Source organism: Bos grunniens, chromosome 2 (assembly GCF_055505025.1).
Source record: "Bos grunniens cultivar Pamir isolate PY7600 chromosome 2, Bosgru_T2T1.0, whole genome shotgun sequence".
In the NCBI taxonomy this organism is placed as follows: Eukaryota; Metazoa; Chordata; class Mammalia; order Artiodactyla; family Bovidae; genus Bos; species Bos grunniens.
In genome coordinates, this window is record NC_141166.1 from 115,845,525 (window position 1) to 115,870,811 (window position 25,287).

At 41.5% G+C, this 25,287-nt stretch overlaps 2 long non-coding RNA genes across 13 annotated transcripts in view; one reads left to right on the plus strand and one right to left on the minus strand.

The window, feature by feature from the left end:
- LOC147378590 (uncharacterized) overlaps positions 1–24,989 on the minus strand; it is a 333,236-nt gene extending 308,247 nt beyond the window's left edge. For 4 of the 12 annotated variants that reach the window (XR_015147957.1, XR_015147961.1, XR_015147962.1 and 1 more), the window contains exons 1-2: positions 24,572–24,934; positions 23,601–23,781 (exon numbers count right to left, since the gene is read on the minus strand). This is a non-coding gene — a long non-coding RNA (uncharacterized LOC147378590). Of the gene's footprint in view, positions 1–23,600; positions 23,782–24,571 lie in introns of all 12 variants that reach the window. The other 8 variants (XR_015147951.1, XR_015147950.1, XR_015147953.1 and 5 more) reach the window with 7 other exon arrangements.
- LOC147378591 (uncharacterized) lies at positions 18,051–19,307 on the plus strand. Its single transcript, XR_015147963.1, has 3 exons — positions 18,051–18,465; positions 18,766–18,919; positions 19,028–19,307. It is a non-coding gene; the product is annotated as an uncharacterized LOC147378591 (long non-coding RNA).
- Positions 24,990–25,287: the final 298 nt, after the last annotated feature.

The window sequence follows — 25,287 nt, forward strand, 5'->3', positions numbered from 1 at the left end:
AAAAGCAGGCAGAGAGAAGAGACAGATTACCTTCAAACAAGTGGTAGTTCACCTGACAGCTAAATGAACAAGAGACATGATGGTAATCAGGAAACAGTAGAATAACATCACCAATGAGCTGCAAGAAAATAATAGTCATCCTGGAATTCCATATTCATTAAATCATCTTTCAGATCAGAGTAAAATGAGGACTGTCACTCAACAGACTCTGTCTAAAGGAATTTAAAAGATGTAATTCAAGCAGAAGGAAATTGATTCTGCACACAAAAAGACAGTATTCGCAAATAAAATGGAAAATATGTAAGTGTACATGAATATTGGCCCAAGGAATTTCCTGGGAAATGACTGTGAGTCTGAGATTTGTATGCAGGAGGATTTTGAGAGCGTTTTCTAGGGGGCAACATCTGTTGGTGAGTAAACAAAGCAAAATTGGCAGAGAAAGGAGTGAACTGTGATGTAGTCACAATAAAACATCATCTGATCCCACAGAGAGCTCTGGTGTTGTCTCATCTCTCGAGGAGGGGGCCTTTATTCCACCACATATACACACTGACCAAGCTTAGATATGAACTGCCACCAGGGAGGGGACATGACTTTGGGCCAGACCATTCTCTTCTGCTGAGAACAATTCTCAATGAGGGACTCAACTGAAATCCATAAGCCATTAACATTCCTAGGGACTGGAAGAAGGACTGTCTTAGTCCTCAAAGGGAAAATGAGGCAGTGCACACAGCACCCACTACAACACTCAAAAACAAAAATGGTAGAAATAAACACATGACAAAGTAACATGTAAGTCAAGAAAGGTGATGGCAGTTAAAATATTCTAAGGTACTAGCATTGTTTGGGATAAGATTAAAGATGTTGATTAACTTTAGATTTTATTAAGACTGAATTTTTTAAAGAAATTTTTACAAAATTTTACAAATTTTTTGTAGCTATTTATTGATTATAAGAGATGCACTAAAACATAAGGCTTTGTAAGAGTAAAAGCAAAAAGATAGAAAAGAGTATACAAGGCAAATAGGTATACAAGACCAACCAACAACAAAAAGCTTGTATAGCTCTATTCATATGAGATAAAAGAGACTTGAAAGCAAGTAAAAATGTTAGAGATGCACTACAAAATAAATGTAGTTCACCAAGGAGATAAAACGACTCTAAACTTGAACATACTCATGGCCTCAAAATGTATTAAGCCAAGATTGTCAGAACCACAAAGTACAACCAGATATATAAACCATAAATCAAGCACAAAAAGTCCATAAGGATATGAAAGGTATGAAACTAAAGCTCATGGAGGTTGTGACTGGTGACAGAGGTGGGATTTAAGAGCAGTGCATCTGCTATATTCCAGGGCACATCCCACTGTCTCTTCCAGATAAGATAGTGAAAATTGAAAGAATCAAGGGTCAGGAAGATGTACAATTCTGATATCAGACTCTGACTGTAGAATGTATCTTTTCAGTGGTATGAATATTTAACTCTCTCTCTCACTGAAATCTAACATTAAGAGTGTTGAAAGTTACACTAATATCTATGAAAGCAGAAATGGTAGTTTTTCAGACACCAATCAAGTGACTCTAACACATCTGTTGTTCCTGATTCATTGTTCTTCACTGTTGGGTGTTAATGGCAGAAAAACATATATATTTCTTTGCTGCTCATGATTAGTGACAATATTGATCTTCACAGAGAAAACCTCTGCTTAATCTAAATTGTCTGGGAAAATTGACTTAATCATAACATAAAGTCTTATCTGAAAATAAGAATACTGCCCCCTTCCCCACCCCTCTACTGATTTTCAAGCTACACTGTATCTTTTGAATAAGACAGATCTACTATGAAGTTAGATAAGCTATAACCAATGGCACCAGAAGATTGCAAAAGCATTTGTCCAGAATATAAGGATTTTGCCTCTTTTCTCCCTAGTAGAAGTCATGGATAATGTCACTTGGAGAAAAATGTTCCAGTGCAGTGACCATTTTTCTGTTTTAACAGGCTTCATCTTCTAATAAATATACACCAAGCCAAGCCGGGCAAATGAAATGCTAACCAGGGGATGATCGCTCCCAAAGTTCCCATGAGGACAGACAGCTGAGCCTCTGAAAACACCCTTCTGGGGAGATCCTGCTGGAGGTACCAGGCAGTCAGCCCTGAGAACACAAGTCAGCATATGCTCTGTGACCCCCACCAGCAGCCAAACCTTGGTTGGGAGGCTGGTGTGCAGGAATTACCCCTAACCCTCTGGAATTCTTACCTATTTGGGGGTCATTGATTTCTCTGGAAATACTATTTTCTCCCACTCCTTAGGGAAAATTAAAAACCCAAAACATACACTAAGAGACAAACTTTTGCTCACCAATCCAGGAGGTGTGAACCCAGTTAAAAACCACTGCTTTAGCCTTCTGGACTTTTCCAGCTTCTCACTGGACTTTTACACAAGCCGTGCATTTTGTAGAGAGAAAGTAGGTGCTTCAGAGCATGGGTTCTGGGGTCAGGCTTTCAGTTTGAACTCTGGCCTCATGACTGACCTCAAGCAAGCAGCTTAACCTGACTGTCCCAGTTTCATCTGTAACACGGGAAAAATAATAATACCTGTTTTATAAGGATGTTGTTAGGACTGAGTGAGTTCACTCATGCAAAAGGTTTAGATGAGTTCTTGGCACAAATCAACATTTGTGATCATCACTGTTCATTTCATTCCAGGTCCCTTTTGAAGGTCTCTTGGGATCTTTTCTTGACAAGACCAGCTCTTCCTATATAGGCTGGACTCTCTCTTCATTCAGGACATCATTCAGGAGATGTCTGACTCTGAATGACATCTTATCTTCCTTTTCTTACCTGGCTGGCTTGTTCAACAACTCATTCTTGGCAGATACAGAGCTAATATGATCCTTCACTTTACCAAATTTAGAAAAACTCTCAAGGTCTTCTTCAATTAATTCAGTCTTTTTCTGGGTCTGGAGGTTACTGTGTGAAACTGGTGTTTTCATCCTATCCTCAGGAAACTCAACATCTGTGGGAGTTACAGTGTGCCACTCTGGGTCCCTGACTCACCGCTTCTTAATCTGCTCCATCTCCTTTCCCCGATCTGGGACTGGTTGTGTTATCAGCTGGTCTCCTCAGAGCTCACTGGCCTTAATTTCCCTCTTTCCTAGATGAAACTCCATCTGTATGAGTGGACAGATCCAACAGGCACCCGTAGGCCAGGGCTGCAGGCCCAAGACCCAGAGAACATAATGTGAGTATCATTTCAGCCCCCTGACAACTGGCACAAGCCTGCTCTGGCTGAGTCAGGAAGGAAATAGATGTTGACCTTAGAATGCCCCTGCCTCCACACTGATCCCTGTCCTTCACCTCAAGCCTTCATCCAAATCTACCCTGGGGTCTGTATGGCTGCTCATTCAGGGAATAAACTCATAAAAACTGAGATGCTGCCTCTCTTGATGGCTTTGAATTTTAGTGAAAATTTTTGAAAAGAGTCAATGGTAGGAATGGCCTAATGGAGACTGTTCAGACATCAGGCCATATCTTAAGTGGGATAGAGGGAGATTTCTCACAGCTACCATTTCTGGCTGCCCACCCCATCCTCCACCAGGCCATCCCTGGTCATAGACCCACACATTTCTAGGTGCACCATTGGTTCTAAACAAGTGTTTGTTGAATTAATCAGCCTTTATTGTAAATAATGTAAAAATATTCAAGTAATGGTTCTGTATGCCCTAGATACAGTTGAGCCATACCCGGACACAAAGCCTTTGTATGATAATGACAAAAAGAATAAACTAATGTGGGAGACCTTATCCTGACCAGATGGCTCACTTGTGTTACTTCATTTTATCTTTTCTACAATTCTACATGGATTGTACTATTATATCGTGAGTTTCCAGCAGACAGTGACCAGCCAGGAGCTTAAATAAGTTAGAAGGGCATAAGGTAGTAAAAATGTAATTATTTTCCCATGCCTTTTTAGCGTCAAACCTTTTTCCAATGAATGTGTAATTATCAAACAGATGACAGTAAATTCTTTCCAAAAGAGGGATTGGGGGCACATAGCCACCCCAACTGTGCAGCCTTCAGCCTCCATCCAACTCCTCCTGTAGAGCCTTTCACCTTAAAAAAACATCTGGAAACACAGCTCTCTTTGAATCCCAGTTCTATCACCCATAAGCCACGAAGATGTAATATGCCTCTGCTTTCTGTCTGTCCATCTGCAACAGGACAGGGGATTGTGATGACTGCCTAACCTGAGGTGAGCCTGAAGAGTCCCAGACAGTGCTTAGCCAACAGCAGTCTTGTGGCCTGCTCCTGTTCACACAATGAGCAAGTAGCAGAGACCAGATTCAGCCCCAGGCCCAAGACGTTAGGGTTCATGCCTTTCCTGCCCCACCTCAGGCAGCTTCAGATAGAACACAAAGGGCTCAGTACCCAGCATCAAGCCAGTTTAGGAACAATCTGGAATGCTAACAGGAAAGAATGATCACTAGCAAAACACAAATTTTGGAAAGGAGAGCACTGGCCCCACATTACACAGACTGTTGAAATTCCCCAGCATTGAATCCAACTGTCTACAGGACAGTCAGTGCAGTGTAGATGGGACTGATGAGAAAACAGTTATGGAGAACACATTTGACTGGTGAAGCAGTGTTTAACCTAGCTTGAAAGACTGTATCAAAAATGTATGGCCTCTGAAATTTCATCTGTTTTGGAATTTTGTAATCAGTTTGCAAATGTGATGTAAACTTAAATATTTTGTAATAAATGTTAAAATACATATGAGACAAGCATATTAGAAGTTCAAAGTCAGTCAACAGGTCATTTTTTCCATCAGTGCCTCATCATCAACTCTAATTTTAAAAATAATAAAATTACACCCTTCCACCCATTACAGCAGCCAAGCTTTCATGTTCAGCCACCAAGAGGAGACAGCATAGCAGATGTAGGATGTCCTTTATCCATGTCCACTCCATCAGAGCAAGCACCCACCATCCTTTCTATCCCTGCCTCTGCCACCACAGTGAGGTCAGTGGAACCCAAAATGCCCTGTTAGTTGCTGCTGCCAAAGCTGGCAGAGGAGCTAGGTCAGGCTCAGCTGACACCAACTGGGGAGGTCAGTGCTGATTCAGGGGTGACACAAGGCTCCCCAGTTTGGGCTCAGTGACAGGGATGGCAATCAAAAGGCACACCTGCAGGTTATGACTCTGAACTGTAAAACTTGAAGAGAATAAGATGAGAAGGAAACCAAGATAGGTCAGCTCTTAAGCAAGGAAACTGAGCCCAGCAACAAGCTTTCCTGTGAAGATTACTCAAGACTTTTTAACCATTTCTGAATCCACACTACTTCTCAAAGTAGCTTCATTATAAGAAATAACACTATCCTAATTTTTATTTTTCTATACTAAGAAAAACTGTCAAATGGTGGCCCATTTCTTCATTTGAAGGGGACCATTAACGAGGTTTCAGAACAGTCATGAGACTCAGACTACTGTATAAGAAGGTAAATGGTTTAGATAATGCTGTCTTTCAAACTATACACTGAACCTCTCAAATACATTCAAATAACTTCAGATTGGGATCCCTTTTCTTTCCCCTCAAAATGTACTTTGCTCATTGTGGTAGACAAAATAGTGGTCTACCACTACCAAAAGAAGTCCATGTCTTAGTCCCTAGAACCTATAAATATATCCTTTACATCGCAAAAAGGACGCACATGTGTGAATAAGTTGAGGACTTTGAGGTGGGGAACTTGTCCTGGACTATCCCAGAAGGAGGAAGGGTCCAAGGGCCAAGGGATGCAGGGGTCTCTGGAAGCTGAAATGGATTCTTCCATAGAACTTCTGGAAGGAACCCTGCCCTGCCAACACCTTGATTTTGGCCCAAGGAAACCCCTTTCAGACTTCAGACATCTTCAATGTGTATTTTTTTAAGCCATTTAATTGGGCTTCCCTTGGCTCAGATGGATTTTTACCTGCCTGCAATGTGGGAGACCTGGGTTCAATCCCTGGGTTGGGAAGATTCCCTGGAAAAGGAAATGGCTACCCACTCCAGTATTCTTGCCTGGAGAATTCCATGGACAGAGGAGCCTGGTGGGCTACATACAGTCCATGGGGTCACGAAAGAGTTGGACATGACTGAACGATTAATACACACAAGCCACTTAATTAGTGATCATTTGTTACAGCAGCAATAAAAAAACTAATACATTCATGTATTACCTTCCTTCCCATCCTATACCCCATCTCTCCTCCATATATACACGGTAGCCTGCCCTGGTTGAAGCATCAGTTCTTCTAGGAAGTCTTCCTTTCTGACCACAATCCACCCCTTAAAAGAAGAGAGGTGCCTCTCTCAGTTCCAACCTTCCTCAGAACACTTGTCACATTGTATTATAATTGACTGTTAATTTGTTCATCTCCCCCACCAGACAGAACTTCTGAAGAGCAAGAATGTGTTTTGGTATTTTCGTATCAGCACAGGGCTTGATACAGCACAGGATCTCAAAAAAACAAAAACAAAAACAAAAAAATTATTAAATGAATAACTGCTATTTCAAAGGTTTTGAGCAATTTGTCTCCTCCTGAAAACAAACTATACACATTTTCACCTGAGATAGTGAATGATGAAATGAATGAATAAAGGAAAAAATGCTATTGAATCACAGTACTTTCATCCATGAATCATATCAGAGAAAAATACTATGGTGCTAATCAGCCCACTGACCATTTTAGGCTCCTCTTCCTCCCCCAAGAACAGATAATCAGCTTTCTTCTGGGCAGTCCTCTCTAGAAGGCATTTCAGCCTGCTATTACTGGGTTTAATGCAGGTTTGCCAAATGTTAACTCTGCTCAAATAACTTTGTTTTAGGTTATTCTGGACACAGCAGTAGTGCCAGAAAATGTAATCTGTATAATTTAAGGAACTGGAAATTTTTATCTGTATTCATAAAAGAAAAAAGTTACCAAAGTGATGCAGCGATTTTTCTGAAGGGAGGAGGGAAAATGCCTTGTTGAGGGATATAAAATTCTGAAGGGAACAGAAGCAAGATTTTACAAGACTATTTGAGATAATGTCAAGTACAAGAACAAAAGAACATAAACTAAGGCTCGGAAAGGGTCAGACCCTCAAGGAATTTAAGCAGAATTTCTTTAGACATAGAGAAGGAAGTTTATAGAGTAAAAAGCAGAGGGTTGAAATGGGGGAAAGGCTGTTGTAAATATAGCTGAAGCTGTTAGACCAAAATTGTTCCCTGAGTTATACTCAAATCATAGATCATGGCTTCTAATTCCTCAGAACAGAGCAACTTGAGTTGAGTAATGGGCTCTCTCTGGGTGGTGTCATTTTTATCTTCTTTTTAACTTCCTTTAAATCAGTCCTTTAATTTAGTCACTTGGCAGGGCCTTAGGGTATGTAATCCAGGCAACTCTGTTCTCCAAGGTTACCAGACAGAGTCCTGGTCTCACAGACGGAAAACCAAGATGTGGAGACAGGATGGGTAGTGAGCTCCTAACGGGGGAAAACTGGAATTCAGAGCTACTAGATCACAAAGGTGTTTCTTACTGAGTTGAACTCTGGGTTTGTGATCTTCTTTAGCATCTCAGAAATGAGGCTGTCATGATGAAATTCCCAGGGACCACTGCTATCATTTACCTCCTGCATGTAAAACCCATGATTACAAAAAATGCCAATTACTGTCTGTGCCATTTACTTGACACATTGTTAATGAGTGGTATGGTCAATAGTGTGATTTATTCAAAGGGGAAAGAAAGCATTTCCAGAAGGAAGTGGACTTGAGCTAGGAGCAGTATGATGGGAAGCAGTGGGAGTTGGCTAGGTGCACAGAAGGAAAGGAGAGTGGAAGAGGGTCCTGAGAGGCAAAATGGGATGGGAAAAAATCATGTGTCTTCAGCAGAGATCTTGTGCAAGAGAGATGCTAGCAACCTCCTGGTACAGGGCAGGTCAGGACTAGAAGCTGGCTCAGGGGATATTCAGAACTAGACCAGACCAGGTGCAAGTGACCAGTTCTTAGGAGGAGGGGTCACCCAGATCAGCAAACCCCACTTAGACAAGTGACTGTCAGAAAGTCATGGACATCAAAATAGCCTGAACAGAGATTGTTGAGGTCAAAACAAGAATTAAGCATTCAACTGGATTTTCCTGTTCTTTTACACTGTGAAATGAGGAGACTGGTACTAATATTTTTGATGCACATTAAAAACAAAAATGAAATAGCATGTTGTTCTATTAAGTTTGTATCATATTTTAAAAAAACATATAATTTAATGCTTGTAAGAGTGCTATAAAACACTTATTCACTGATAAGGACATAAATTGAGCAAGCTTTCTGCAAACAATCACAATTAATTCACTTACTTAACAAGAATTGACGAGGCTTGTCCTTACTCATCAGGCACATGCCTTTAAAACATCTTTTGTTCACCCTCTTTTTCCCCAGAGCTCTCTTGCTGCCCAAATGGGCTTCCAGAGCATCTATCTCATCACCATATACCCTCAAGAACAACAATATATACTTTTTTATAAAACCTGAACCCTAACCACAAGTCAAACATTTCATCTGGCTCTCACCTAGAAACAGTGATCTAGTGCAACTCTGAAGCAAAACTATGTTGTCTAATTACATCCACACAAAAATCATATGCAGTAGAATCTATGGGGACTTTGATGGTGATTTTGACTATGCTGAATATTCCTCTTAATCACTGATATTAGACCCTACCCCTGCCCCTAAGATGCTCCTCTGGCTCAAGCTCAACCAGCTGATGCAGAAGAGTTATATCATGTGTTTCCTATACAGAGATATTTGCACTGTAAAAGAGGACATTTGGAGGAGCAATGGTTTATCCATAAGGAGTAACCCTGTGTAGGTGCAATACTTATTGAGGAGGGGGCTTTTAACCAGTCTCCTACTGGTACAGCAGGCCTTGAATTCTTTCTCCTTCAGTTTTATTAAAAGAACTGGACTGGCCCAACAAAGTGGTTCACAAGGTCTTAGATGCCTTTACATATACTGCAAATGCTTTGGGAACACTGTCATCAATGTATGATTTAGTGAATCAAATCAACACATACTGAGCATCTAATAGGAACCATCTAATAGGAACCTAAAAGTATAAGTACTTTCATATACATTATTAATATTTCACTTAATCTTCACAATCACTTTGTGAGATAGGTTTTATAGCTGTTTTTATCAATGAGGTACATGCATGCTCAGTTGCTCAGTTGTGTCCGACTCTTTGTGACCCCATGGACTGTAGCCTACCAGGCTTCTCTGTCCATAGAATTTTCTAGGCATGAACACTGGAGTGGGTTGCCATTTCCTTCTCCAGGGATTGAATCAGTGTCTCTTGTGTCTTCTGCTTGGCAGCGGATTTTACCACTGAGCAATGGGGAAAGCCCATAAATGAGGGAAGTGAGGCTTATACAACATTGAGTTGTACAGTTGTCAAGGCAAAGATCTGAACTCAAGTCTGACCACTGAAGTTCACTCAAGTCTGACAGACTGAAGCCACAATCACAGAAAACTAGCCAATCTGATCACATGGACCACAGCCTTGTCTAACACAATGAAACTAAGCCATGCCATGTGGGGCCACCCAAGATAGACAGGTCATGGTGGAGAGGTCTGACAGAATGTGGTCCACTGGAGAAGGGAATAGCAAACCACTTCAGTCTTGCCTTGAGAACCCCAAGAACAGTATGAAAAGGCAAAAAGATAGGACACAGAAAGATGAACTCCCCAGGTCGGTAGGTGCCCAATATGCTAATGGAGATCAGTGGAGAAATAACTCCAGAAAGAATGAAGGGATGGAGCCAAAGCAAAAACAACACCCAGTTGTGGATGTGACTGGTGATGGAAGCAAGGTCCAATGCTATAAAGAGCAACACTGCATAGGAACGTGGAATGTTAGGTCCGTGAATCAAGGCAAATTGGAAGTGGTCAAGCAAGAGATGCCAAGAGTGAAAGTCGACATTCTAGGAATCAGCAAATAAAAATGGACTGGAAAGGGTGAATTTAACTCAGATGACCATTAGATCTACTACTGTGGGTAGGAATCCCTTAGAAGAAATGAAGTAGCCATCATAGTCAACAAAAGAGTTCGTAATGCAGTACTTGGATACAATCTCCAAAATGACAGAATGGTCTCTGTTCGTTTCCAAGGCAAACCATTCAATATCACAGTAATCCAAGTCTATGTCCTGACGAGTAATGATGAAGAAGCTGAAGTTGAATGGTTCTATAAAGACCTACAAGACCTTTTAGAACTAACACCCAAAAAAGATGTCCTTTTCATTATAGGGGACTGGAATGCAAAAGTAGGAAGTCTAGAGTAACAGACAAATTTGGCCTTGGAGTACAGAATGAAGCAGGGCAAAGGGTAACAGAATTTTGCCAAGAGAACGCATGGGTCATAGCAAACACCCTCTTCCAATAACACAAGAGAAGACTACACATGAACATTACCAGATGGTCAACACCAAAATCAGATTGATTATATTCTTTGCAGCCAAAGATGGAGAAGCTCTATACAGTCAGCAAAAATAAGACCAGGAGCTGACTGTGGCTCAGATCATGAACTCCTTATTGCCAAATTCAGACTGAAATTGAAGAAAGTAGGGAAAACCACTAGACCATTCAAGTATGGATGTGAGAGTTGGACTGTGAAGAAGGCTGAGCACCGAAGAATTGATGCTTTTGAACTGTGGTGTTGGAGAAGACTCTTGAGAGTCCCTTGGACTGCAAGGAGATCCAACCAGTCCATTCTGAAGGAGATCAGCCCTGGGATTTCTTTGGAAGGAATGATGCTAAAGCTGAAACTCCAGTAGTTTGGCCACATCATGCGAAGTGTTGACTCATTGGAAAAGACTCTGATGCTGGGAGGGATTGGGGGCAAGAGGAGAAGGGGATGACAGAGGATGAGATGGCTGGATGGCATCACTGACTCGATGGACGTGAGTCTCAGTGAACTCCGGGAGTTGGTGATGGACAGGGAGGCCTGGCATGCTGCGATTCATGGAGTTGCAAAGAGTTGGACACGACTGAGTGACTGATCTGATCTGATCTGATTCAAGTATGACCTAAATCAAATCCCTTATGACTATACAGTGGGAGGTGAGAAATAGATTTAAGGGACTAGATCTGAGAGACAGAGTGCCTGATGAACTGTGGATGGAGGTTCATGACATTGTACAGGAGATAGGAATCAAGACCATCCCCAGGAAAACGAAATGCAAAAAAGCAAAATGGCTGTCTGAGGAGGCCTTACAAATAGCTGTGAAAAGAAGAGAAGTGAAAAGCAAAGGAGAAAAGGAAAGATATACACATTTGAATGCAGAGTTCCAAAGAACAGCAAGGAGAGATAAGGAAGCCTTCCTCAGTGATCAATGCAAAGAAATAGAGGAAAACAATAGAATGGGAAAGACTAGAGATCTCTTCAAGAAAATTAGAGATACCAAGGGAACATTTCATGCAAAGATGGGCTCAATAAAGGACAGAAATGGTATGGACCTAACAGAAGCAGAAGATATTAAGAAGAGGTGGCAAGAATACACAGAAGAACTGTACAAAAAAGATCTTCATGACCAAGATAATCACAATGGTGTGATCACTCATCTAGAGCCAGACATCTTGGAATGTGAAGTCAAGTGGGCTTTAGGAAGCATCACTACAAACAAAGCTAGTGGAGGTGATGGTATTCCAGTTGAGCTATTTCAAATCCTAAAAGATGCTGTGAAAGTGCTGCACTCAATATGCCAGCAAATTTGGAAAACTCAGCAATAGCCACAGGACTGCAAAAGGTCAGTTTTCATTCCAATCCCAAAGAAAAGCAATGCCAAAGACTGCTCAAACTACCGCACAATTGCACTCATCTCACATGCTAGTAAAGTAATGCTCAAAATTCTCCAAGCCAGGCTTCAGCAATATGTGAACCGTGAACTTCCAGATGTTCAAGCTGGTTTTAGAAAAGGCAGAAAACCAGGGATCAAATTGCCAACATCCGTTGGATCATTGAAAATGCAAGAAAGTTCCAGAAAAACATCTATTTCTGCTTTATTGACTATGCCAAAGCCTTTGACTGTGCAGATCACAATAAACTGTGGAAAATTCTTCAAGAGATGGGAATACCAGACCACCTGACCTGCCTCTTGAGAAATCTGTATGCAGGTCAGGAATCAACAGTTAGAACTGAACATGGAACAACAGACTAGTTCCAAATAGGAAAAGGAGTACATCAAGGCTGTATATTGTCACCCTGCTTATTTAACTTCTATGCAGAGTACATCATGAGAAATGCTGGGCTGGATGAAGCACAAGCTGGAGTCAAGATTGCCGGGAGAAATATCAATAACCTCAGATATGCAGATGACACTACCCTTATAGCAGAAAGTGAAGAAGAACTAAAGAGCCTCTTGATGAACGTGAAAGAAGAGAGTGAAAAAGTTGGCTTAAAGCTCAACATTCAGAAAACGAAGATCATGGCATCTGGTCCCATCACTTCGTAGCAAATGGATGGGGAAACAGCAGAAACAGTGGCTAACTTTATTTTTGGGGGCTCCAAAATCACTACAGATGGTGATTGCAGCCATGAAATTAAAAGACGCTTACTCCTTGGAAGGAAAGTTATGATCAAGCTAGATAGCATATTCAAAAGCAGAGACATTACCTTGTCAACAAAGGTCCATCTAGTCAAGGCTATGGTTTTTCCAGTGGTCATGTATGGATGTGAGAGTTGGACTGTGAAGAAAGCTGAGCACCGAAGAATTGATGCCTTTGAACTGTGGTGTTGGAGAAGACTCTTGAGAGTCCCTTGGACTGCAAGGAGATCCAACTAGTCCATCCTAAAGGAGATCAGTCCTAGGTGTTTGCTGGAAGGACTGATGTTGAAGCTGAAACTCTAATACTTTGGCCACCTGATGCAAAGAGCTGACTCATTGAAAAGACCCTCATGCTGAAAAAGATTGAGGTCAGGAGGAGAAGGGGATGACGGAGGATGATATGGCTGGATGGTGTCACCAACTCAATAGACATGAGTTTGAGTAGACTCCAGGAGTTGGTGATGCACAGGGAAGCCTGGCATGCTGCAGTTCATGGGGTCACGAAGAGTCAGACATGACTGAATGACTGAACTGAACTGACCACTGAGCCAATTGCAATGGAACAGTGTTTCTGAATGACCTGCCTATAAACATTTGATACCACTTACATACAGCCTTTTCATTTGGGCACAGAAGTTTCCAAATTCCTTGTGTCACCCTTATAGTACAAATTGTCTAAGAACTTCCTACATCTCTGTATCACTCAACACTTTTAAAAGCACCTTTAGATATATTATCTCAACTGACTATCAAAACTTCAGAAGGATGCAGGGCAAGTATTATCACTCAGGTTTATACATAAAGAAACTGATGACCAAAGAGGGTAAGAACAGAGTGAGGTCACAGGATTGGGGAAAAGTGAATATTTTGTAACTGGGAATATTGGGAAGTTGACTCTAGAACACCCAGGAATGCCAGGCTTAGACTTTCCATCAGTGTCATGAAGCAGCCACCTATAGAAGAGCCATCAGTATGGGGTCCACCTACAACACAAAAACCAGGAGGCTAAGGTCTTATTTGAGGAGCCTATGTCTTTCCCCACTAGGAAACAATTTCTGGCTCATGCCAAACAGATTAAAACATTCCCACCTCACACCAGAACTTGAGTCAGGATCCAAAATACTTCTTTTCAGTTTCCATAATATTTTTATCCTTTCTAAAATTGCTCACTTAATTAAGATCTGCCTGTTCCTAACCCTTTCTCGGTTACTTTCCTAAGCACAAAAATTACATTAGACAAAAATGTATGTGCTTGTTTCCCAAACTACCACAAGCTTGCATCCCTAACCAGTTTCGGATTCCTCTAGAAAATCTGTGCTTGTAAAGGCTTTATTCATGGTTAATGAGAGATTAGATGACATTTGGCTAGGGATCCAAAAACATACAATTCCACCTTACCCACAGGGACCCCAAGACAGAAAACACGCAAGGAGAAACAGCAAGAGTGAAACAAGATACCACTCTCTTATTAGCCAGATGTGAATATCTTAGATGACTCCTATTTCCCATACACTGGGGTGAACCATAGGGAAATCCCATTGACCATTATTCTATATTTGTGTTCTAGGAGTAATAGCGACAACCTTGGATTTCATCCCTGAAAATTTTTCCTCTGTTGACCTGCCAACACATACTAAACTATATCTTCAGAGGCCCCCAAAACTGACATTCAACATATAAGGGAACAAAATACAGTTAATATAGAGCAACCAAGATGCTCAGTCCAGGCCTCACTCCCCTGTCTGCCACTTCAGACAACGTGCAACTTATAAAGCTATCAACAAAGTCAGCAGAGAAAATTTGTACCACAGGATAGGAATGAGCACCTATAATGGCAGATTCCCCTAATGAAATGGAAGGTCTTAGGGGTTAAATGCGTGAGTGAGGCCCACAAACCCTCCAGCACCTCAGGGCTGGATGTGCTAGGGCAAGATTTAAACAGATGGAAAGTGCCTCTCCTGTCCTTGAGAGGACAGATAAACATAATAAAAAGGAATGTGATGCCTGCTTTTTAAATTTCTCTTTTCAGTCACTTCTCAGCCATCTATTTCCTAAATGTTACAGAAACTTAATGCTACAATAATTCAATATGCAGGAAGATGCAGTCAGCCCTGAATACCCAAGATCCAATAACTGAAGAATATACCGCTGAGATTTTTAGTTATTGGTTTGAATGTTCTTTTGTGGCCACTCTTCTATAGAGTTTGAAACTTTTCCAACCCCTATCCTGCTAATTCCATGCATTAAAGATTGAAATGGATCCAAATTTCATTTCCAAAGAAATATGTTATATCAAGGATGATTATTATATTAAAATCTGGGAGCACACAAACTTGAGCCTGAGATATTTAAATTGTCCTTTTTTAAAAGTATGCAGTAATATTTTCCCTGTTGCCCTTATATCTCATGGAATCACAGTGCTAGACAGCAAACCCAGGAAACTGAGTGTACTTCTTAGGTAACTGAATAGGACTCATTTTGACTGACTCTTATTGGAATTTCAGACTTAGAGAAGGCACTGTGAAGTCACAAACAGGTTGTTTACTGCTCACAAGTATGTTTCGCTTGATCAGTGCAAGGGTCTTACAGGTTTAAAAGTGTACTGACAACATTCAAAGATCAGGACATTTCTCAGGAGAAAAGTAGGTTCCTTGGCTTTCCTTTTAAAACCAGAAGCTCTGGCCATGCTGCGCAGTGTTTCTACCTAGTCAAAACCAGCCAGAGTGGGAGGAGGGCTGTTCCCTGCAGGCAGCAGACTCCAGTCTGCCCCAATCCCTGCCAGTCCTTGGAGGCATTTTAGTTTGTGATCCCTGCTCTCAAGCAATGGTTCTCACCTGAGGGTTTTATCAGAATCAACTAGAGAGGACCCTCCCCCACCACCTTCATCTGAAATACATACAGAGAACCACTGCCTTAAATAGTATCCAGTCCATCGGTGAAACAGGAAAAAAAAAAATGTGCTACTTCTTTTTACCTAAAGATATTAGTTTACGTTCTACTCTTAACCACTGAGGCAAAAACAGATTCTACTATAAAGTGTATCTGACAATCAAAGCCTTCCACAATTTGCCTAATACATTGAAACAACCAATCATTATAGAGAAGGGGAAAAAAATCTTTCAAGATAATTCATTTTACCCTGATAAAACTGGCAGAATGTCTTAGTCAAAATAATGAAAGTGGTAACTATCATCTGTGATAAAGTTTGACTTGGAGTTTTATCCCATGCTTTGCAGCCTTGCTGCAAAAAAACCTTTAAAAAGTGGAGGTAGGAGGTGGGAAATGGGTTCCTAGCCAAAGCAATTAGTTCTAAGACATTAGGATCTCAGTTTACAACAGCTGAGATCCTAATGTCTTTAAGCTACCACCTTTGCAACAAACTCAGAAACAGTCCAAGTCCCCAGGTCTACTGCAGACTGATGCTGGCCCAAGTGTGAACCACAGACCAGCAACATCTGAGAGCTTGTTCAAAATGCAAACTCTCAGGTCCCATCCCAGACCTAATCAAATAGAAACTCTTGGGATAAGACCCAGCAAACTGTTTTAACAAGCCCTTCAGATGATCCTGATATGTGCTAACATTTGACAATCATGGGCAAGAATCGTCTAGAGAACTGAAAATATACAGATTCCTAGGCCCCACTCCCAAGTGCATTTCTAACCAATTCCAATTCTAGCAGCACTGCACTAGACTCGTGGATCTCAGCCCTGATTGTGCAGTAGAGTCACCTGAAAAGGAGAAAAAGTGAGAAAGAGACTACAAACCATGCCCCACTCCAGACCAACTGAAGCAGGAATCTCTAGGGATAAAGTCAAGACTCTGGGGTGTTTTTGTTTGTTTGTTTTTTAAAGCCTACCAGGTAATTCTAATGTGTACTCAAGGTGAGCCACTGCTCTCAACCTAGCTTATCTCCTCAGTCAATTTTAGCTCCCCTAACACATCAATGTATTCGTTTGTCTTCTCTCTGGAAATGTTCTGAAACTATTTCTGACTCAAGAGATAGTCATGACCGATAATCTCAGCTGTCTGAGTAAGTATTTCAAAGAACAGCCTCTCATCAGTCTGGTAGAAACTGTCCCCAACAGTCATTTTCTGACCGATACTTGAGTTCTTATATGAAGATGGTGTTATCTGGGGATAACTGCTAAGGGACAATGTCAGCAAATTGCTCCTGCCAGGAGGTAGAACCCAGAGCCGTGAAAGTCAGACATCCTCCAAATAACACATTCCATGGCAAAAACTAAATGTTTTGGCTGAGGATGAGACACACAGACGTGCCAATATTTTCAATACCAATGCAGTTTCCTTCCAAGAAGCTTTAACAATTCCAAAAGAGATTTGTTTAACCCATTAACTAAAATCAGCCAAGGTATCGATATGGCGGCAGGAGTCAGAGGACAATGTAAACAACCTTAAAACCTCTGTTCAGTGAAGGCAGGAGCCACTAGAGAAGATGGCTCCTGACTGTACGAAACCACTCTGAGGACTTTAAAAAAGCTATGATGAGAAGAAATGTAGGTAGATGCCAATGTTTGCCCAAAATGTTTCTTAAAAGATTTCTAAAGAAAATTCCTTATGTTCAGTGGATTAAAATACCCTCAGACTTGAGTTTTTCCTGAAGAAGAGTGTACCAGTGACAGCTCATCAAACCAGAGGAAGTAAGATGGAAACAAAATGCATATTCATGTGTAATAACAGAGTAAAAAGACACTGTAGGAGAAAATATTGATAAACAAATATTTTCCTAGAGAAAGTGGTATGTATATTTTAGCTTCATAAACATACACTTGAAAGCGGAGGGGAAAAAACTTTTTTTCCATTTTGGCTTTATTAGAACAACAAGAGACTTTGTGTCTCCCATCAAAACACACCCAGGCCCTTTTGTCATGTCTGAGAAACTATTGATTCCTCTATTAAATTGTGCTATATGGAAAAATCTTGACAAGAGCAATATCATTTATTAGACTAACAAATATGTTAGTTGAATCAGCTTTGGAGACTTCTAAAATCCATTATACAACTGCAGCTCTTTTTCAAAGGCCAGGATGTATTACAGAGACCAATTCTCAGGACACAGTATGACTAATTTAGTTGCACATTCCAAGAGACCATTATTTCTTAGGAAGGGTAGAAAAATTATAACCTTCAACTTTGGGGGAAATCACCAACAGCTGATGTGTCTATACTGAATATCTCAACAAGCTCATTCTAAATTCCCTAATATTTCCATTCTCAGCATTTTCTGACACTAAAAATTTTATAAGGGGAAAAAAACAAGAGGAGAGACTACAAAAAATAAAATTAACAGATAAGCTGTGCTACTTTTTGAGGAAAATAGGCTATTTATAGCCCATCATCAAACCCTACCCCAGTGCTGCCCAATCACACCTCATCTAATCCACTCCTCACCCCATTTCTGCTCCTTCTCTTCTATGGATGATGACACAAAGGGGCCTTTTTAAGACTTCACATAATACATTCTACCCCAGCCATATGTATTACCCTCTGTGGCAAGCAAGATATGACAAACTCAAAGAATCATAGCTCTCAAAGATGCTTCAAAGTTCACCTTGTCCAACCACTCTTGTTTGCAAGAATGAGACCCAGAGGGAAAGAGACTCAACTAATAAGAGCCGATAAATCGATGGCAGAGTCAGGCAATCTGGCCCCCATGCCATGTGCTTCCCATCTGTCTGCCACACAGGTTCTTTTCATCTGTTACAAAATTAGTATTAAAAAAAAAATTAAGTTCCACCTCAACTTGTTTCACTCTGAGGCCAATCTGAAATACTCATGTAGAGACCTTATTGATGCTATCAAGAAACTAATCACTCCTTACAGTCAAGGTAAGTGGTCAGTGACTAGATCCTGTGCAGAAAATCAAATACACATCACTCCAAATGAACATCCAGCTCCACTGAGCCGTGTGCTGAGATTCGTGGGGTCTTTGAGGGCGCTGACTCCTGAAGGGAGAAGGGGAAGATTCTGGGGCTGCCTGGTGTCTCCCAAGTGCAAGATGCCTGGCCTGACCTTCTGCCAGTCCTTTGCAGGCCTGGGAAGAAGTACTCAGGACAACAGGAGGATTTTGTAAGTTCCCAGTGATCCAAAAGGAGGAGGGAAACTCTGTTGCCTTTGTCTATATCCAGGCAAGAAGGTCAGAGTCAAGCAGACCCGACAATCGCAACAGTATCCTCAGTCAGCATCTGTTCTGCATCACACAGTAGGATACAGACCAGGAGCCAGAGTGAGGTGGGCAAGAAGACACAGGAGGCAGGGAAAGGACTAAGGAAAGAAGAGAATGTAAGTGAAAAAGAAGGGAGAACAGATGAGGAAAAGGGTTGAGTTTTGAAAAAGACCTGTGGTAGAGCCATCTAATACTCACCCAGATCCTGCTCTCCTTGCCTCTAGGACCTTCTGAGCCCATGGAGGGATGACCCTTCCCAACCTGTGGGTGAGTCCAGGTGACCAGTCCACACCAGAGCAGGTGGGCGTGACATGGGGTCAAGTGCGTCATACCAGGATGAGCTCCTTGAAGGCTCTGTATCCAGCCTTGGGGTGGGCATCTTTGCAGCTGTGGGCAGTGCCATAAGACAGAAGCCTGGAATGCTGAGCCAACACATGGATGGCATTTGTCCTGGAGTAACACCCAGATTTGTAGAAATAAATTTTGCTGTATTAAGCCACTGAATATTAGAGGTGGCTTATTTCTGCAGCACAACGTAGCTTATCCTCATTAAAGAATCAATCAAGAGTAGGAAGTAGAAGTGAGAGAGAAAGAAGAAAAGGGCACAGAGAAACAGAGGGGGAGAAAAAGGAAAGAGGCAATGTGGGGGCCAAATGCAACGGCCTCTCACATAAATTGCTTTCATCCTTGTTCAAAGCACTCTAGAAGCACAGGAGGGAAATGGGCAAATGTGTCCAGGAACAACTCCCAGGGGAGAAGTCAGTGCTCATGGGTGCCACATTTCCACTGTGATGTGTTTGTAGTCACCTCCTTGCTGAATATGCTTCATGTAATACACATGTGTTTGTGTATTAACTATTATATTACTAAACACTAGACATTGTAGTTAGCACAAGGGATATGGAAGAGACCAAGACAGACATGGTCCCTGGCCCCACAGAGCTTGTAAACTATTATTTTCTTCCCTTTAAACTCTGTGGGCAACTCCATGCCAATATTCCACCTGGCAGGGAGGCAAGAATGATTACAAACTTCAGCCACCAGGCAATGACGAGTATGACGAAAGAGCTCCAGAGGCTGCACTGGCTGGTTCAGCCAGGAACCTGCTGTGGAGGGATGATGGTAAGGGACCTGTGAGCTCTGAGGGTCAGTTTCTTTATCTCGGATGTAATGAAGGTAGGCCTGATGACCTCTGTGCCACATTCAACTCTAATAATAGTGGTAATGATAACAGCACCAATAATAGCAGCTATTGAGCATTAACTATATGCCAGGCACAGAGCCTGGATTATTGCATTTAATCTTCACATCAACCCATATAAGGTAGGCCTTACCATACCCATTTTGCAGATGACTAAACTGTGACTCAAAGAGGTGAAAAAAATTTGCCTATGCTAGTAAGTGGTAGAGTTGTAACGTAGAGGGAATTCTTACTGAGTCCTAAGCCCACAGCCTTAACTACTCTGCCAAAAACAAACACCACAAAGTGTATCTATCACTGTGGTTAAAGGAAAATCAAACACCCAGACAAAGCAGATGTGTTCTTAACACTCTCTTGAGATGCTAAAAACTCCACCCACCCTACCCTAGAAAACAGTCTTAAAGAGATAAAGTACCTATGGGAAACAAAGTTGAACCGTCGTCTTTCATCTCTTCTGAGAAATGAAGGGCTTTGGTTCTAGCTGTATACGGTGCTTGCTCCATGTTGATCTGGGCACCTCATTGGGGTGTGCTTGCCTGCTAAGTTGCTTGAGTCGTGTCCAGCGCTTTACAACTCTATGGACTACAGCCTGCCATACTCCTCTGTCCATGGGATTCTCCAGGCAAGAATATTGGAGTGGACTGCCATGTCCTCCTCCAGGGGATCTTCCCAACCCAGGGATCAAACCCACAACTCTTATGTCCCCTGGATTGGCAGGCGGGATCTTTACCACTAGTGCCATGTAGTCCTCAGAAAAGATAAAATGAGCCTTCCCTCTAGATATCCGCCCATATTCCTCAGCTCCTGACTTCTGGGACAACCCCTCATCTCTCCTTGCCCATACTTGACCAACTAGGTCACTGGTCGTGCCTGCACATTTGCAGCCTAGGCCCCTGGAGTCTTTGGGGCCAGACACATTTCACCTGAAACACCTCTGCCCATCACTCTTTATTTCAGTCAGTGTTGGTTACTTGTGTCCCTGTCCATCCTAAGAACTAAATAAGAGTATAAAGCAACAAACAATTACAGACATTTTTTCTCCAGCCTTGTAATGGAACTGCAGGCTAGCCAGATATTCAGGGGATCTTGGGGATCTAACTTTTTAATTAAAAAGTGGTTTCAAAAGAGCACTTGAGTAGAAATTCTAAGTAACTGCCTGCCAGCTCCAACTACCATGCCTAAGAACCCAGCAACAAGGAGACTTGTACACAGAGGAAACAAGATTTTGACTGCAGCCTTCGAGGTGAAAGATACTTGAAAACATGTAGCCTGGAGCGTGAGCTGCGTGTGGTCCAGCAGAGCTGGACAACTTTATTATCAAGAGAGCCCATTTTGCTGGAGGGTGACAGGAGGCAGACCAGACAGAACTGACCAGTGTGAGGTAAAGAGAAAGCAAGAGTGGCACAGATGTGTTTCTTGGGAGAATGGAGTTGTCGTTTACCAAACTGGCGGAGATTGTAGAAGAAGGTATTGGAGGGTGCAGGAGACATAAGGAGTTCTGATTTAGACATGTCAAGCTCAAGATACCTGCCAGGCGAGGAAGCTGAGAAATGGAGTAGCATGGAATATACAAGCTCAGGGGAGAAGCTTGAGTGAAATTAGAATAACCAGAATTGTTTTGAACCAAACCATTGAGCCAAGGTTTAATGCCTCAGCATTCTCATTATGCAAGCTGCTGGTGAGACGCAATGGGCAAAACTACAAGTGTGCACATATGTGTGCACTCCCACACACATATACAACCATATATATACATATATATAAAATATGCATATATTGCTTTGCTTATTTTCACATGTAACAAGGTATATGTATACTACTAGAAAGTTAGGTAGCCCCTTTTGGGGTAAAGAGCCCTGAATTAGGCACTGAGGGAGAAGTATAGATAGTAGGCAAAAAAAGGATATAACCCATTTCATTTGCACTATTTTCATGAAGAAATAACAACATCCAATCCCAAGGTCATTGTAGGATAGGGAGACAACATTGTGCAGTTGTTAATTGTTTCTGAATTAATATACAACTAGAATAAAACTCCAGCAGGCTTCCCTGGTGGCTCAGTGATAAAGAATCTGCCTGCCAATGCAGGAAACACAGGTTCAATTCCTGGGTCAGGAAGAGCCCCTGAAGAAGGAAATAGTAACCACTCCAGTATTCTTGCCTGGGAAACCCCTTGGACAGAGGAGCTTGGTGGGCTACAGTCCACAGGGTCGCAAAAGAGCTGGATACAGCTTTAACAATTGAACAACAACAATAAGACTCCAACTGAAACTCTGAAAAAATACTGTAAAAAATAAAAAGGCAGGCAGACAACAGTAAGATATTTGGTCACTGCTTTCCGCCCTCCCCTGCCCCCCGACCCCCGGCCCCCAGCATCATAAAACTGTAAAATCTTAGACATGTAAGGGATCTTGGATTGCATTTAGTCCAAGGCTGATTTACACAGATGAGATACAAAGCCCCCCAAAAGTGAATCAACTTGTCCATGAGCATGTACCTAATTTCTTTACAAGCACTGCATAAAAAGTATCTGTCTTTCAGAAGGAAACAATAAATCCATTTTTTTTTCTAAAACATGTCACAAGAAGATAGCTGTTGTGGCACCAAAAACTTCTCCCATTATTTGAGTTCATGTATAACTACAGTTGATTCATGTTGAGCTTTGACAGAAAACAACAAAATTCTGTAAAACAATTATCCTTCAATTATAAATAAATAAATTTTAAAAATAATAATAATTCAAAAAGCAGTTTAGCTATATAAGTCAAAATAATAAATACAAATATCTTTAGACTCAATGATTCTATTGGGCTAGCCAAAATTTTTGTCTTCAATTTCTGTAAGATGTTAAGGAAAAACCTGAGCAAACTTTTGGCAACCTAATACTTCTAGAAATTTATGTAACAGATATTTTAAAAAGTCTACAAATACTGTTCTTATTTTTCTTCTATTGCTTCTACTAATGAAAAAAGTAAGGGTACCATTATTACTATAAATTGAAAGTAAATGATATATCTATCAAGGGTTTTTAATTAAATTAAGGTATATCCTACAATGCAAATAACGTACAACCACAAAAATAACAATGTGGTATTTACCTTAAATAATATTTACCTTATTTATATATATAAATATATATATATATTTATATATATATATATATATAAAAAAAACAATATTTACCTTAAAAAAAAAACACTCAGACACATTGTTGAGTTTAAAGGCAAACAGATTTAAGAACAAATGATTGAGGTTTTCTAAATTAAAAAAAAAAAAAGTTTTCAAAAGAATATACAGTATATTCCCATTGAGAATGTAGCAAAGAAAGAAGGGGGAGGACCATTCACCAGAATGTTAACAGTGGTTACCAATCAATGCTGAGATTTTAGAGGGGTGTGGGTTTTTTTGGCTTTTTTCTTATGATTTTTCTGTATACTTTGACTTTTTCTTACCATGAGAATGCACAGTTTTTACAATCAGAAAAACTTTAAAACTAATTTCATTTTGAAATTTATAATTAATAAGTAAGTCTCTTTTCCCGCCACCCATGCCCTTTCAATGAGGAGCAAATGCATGTAAGCGAAATGTTGACTCACCCCGAAAGGCCTTCCCGGTGCTGCAATAGGGAACCCGCGGGTGCGGGGTGCCAACAGCCAGCCAGAGCCAGGAGGTGGGCACAGGGTAAGGATGCAGAGCCGGCAGATGGAGTAAGGGACCACGCAACTGTAGTTTTCCCCTGGTGTCAGACGCGTCTGTCCCAGAAGCTGGAAGACTTGCCTAGAATGGTGCCGGATGGTGAGGAGGGCACGCCATAGTGGGAGGTGGCGGGGTGAGACTCGACCTCCAGCCCCACCAATGGCATAGCCCCCGCCCATGAAGGAATCAGTGATGCTCCTTCAGCACCAGCTGCGTTAGCTGGGCGGGGAGCAATGCCTCGGTCCCAGGGGTCGGGGCCCTCAGGAGGGCCTGCTTCCCATTCAGACACAGAAGCAGCTTTTGCATTGTTGATTGGTTTCTGGTCTGTTCATTTCCTCTTGAAATGGTGAAGGGTTCATAAAGGACAATCAGTCCTTGACCCCGGCCTTCTGAATACTCATCCCCAAGCCAACTCAGAGAGCATCCAGCATCTCCTCTAGACAAGGACTAGACAATGTTCCCTATTTTGAAGAAACTTTGCCAAGTTGATCAGATGACTTACTTTGGATCATGGATGTCACAAAACCTGCACGTCCTACCTGGGCAGTCAAGCCCTTAAATGGCCTCTGAAAAAGCCCTGTGCTCCCTTCTTCCTGGAGTCCCTCTTCTGCCTCCCCACCAGCCCAGTGAGAAAAGTGAGCCTTTTTTTTTTTTATTACACTGAGACCACTGATGCTCTGTAGTGTTAAGTATCCCCTCCCCTCTTTGACCACCTGTCCCCATCAAAATAGAGAAAAACCCTAGGTTCCTCCTTTTGGGTTTTGTCATTGAAGGCCTTCTGGAGTTACCATGTGCTCTTGGGGAAAAAGTCATAGCGAACAGCAAATGGGTAGACTGCCCAGCCCAGAAATGAGGCTCCGCCAAATCGTACCTTTTGCAAAATCAAAAATGGGTGTCGTATTCAGGCTCCACCTGGTCAGAAGAAAAGCAAAGCCCTGGGCCAGTTTCTGTTGCTACAAGCTAGAGAAGGACCCTAGCTGTGATGAAGAGCTCAGGCCCACACTGGTCCAACGAGGCTTCCTCCGTAAGTGAGGTTTTATGCCCAGGCTTGCAGGAGCCCTGTGTCTGGGCCACTGCTTCCCAAGAAATGTGGACACTAACAGGGAAGGCTGTGACCATCCCTCAAAAATATTTCAAACTGTGTTACAAGCTAACCCTGCCAGAGATGGGGCCCCTACTCTGCTTTCTGCATGGTCTTAAGACTCTTCAAAGCACTCAATTAAGAAACGCAGCTTCTATAAAACTCGGAGCAGACTATTACCACGCAAACAGCTGCCATGTGATTAGAAACACAGGAACTATTCTGAGTAAGGGATGCTTGGTGCAATTAATCTCTTCCTTTGTGTTCCAAGTATGGTTCCCAGAAAATGGAGCAAGGGAACAGCTTATATTGTTTTATTTTCAAAAATACAATTATAAAATAAATACACAATCATTGTAGAAAATGTTTGGATATGCAAAAAATTACAGAGAAAGTAATCAGATTTATTTATAATCCCAGCATTCAGATATAGCAACCCTTTTGGTGTTTTATGATGTGTTTTGGTACCACATTTCTTCTGCTTTGTGAAAACATAATTGAGATCA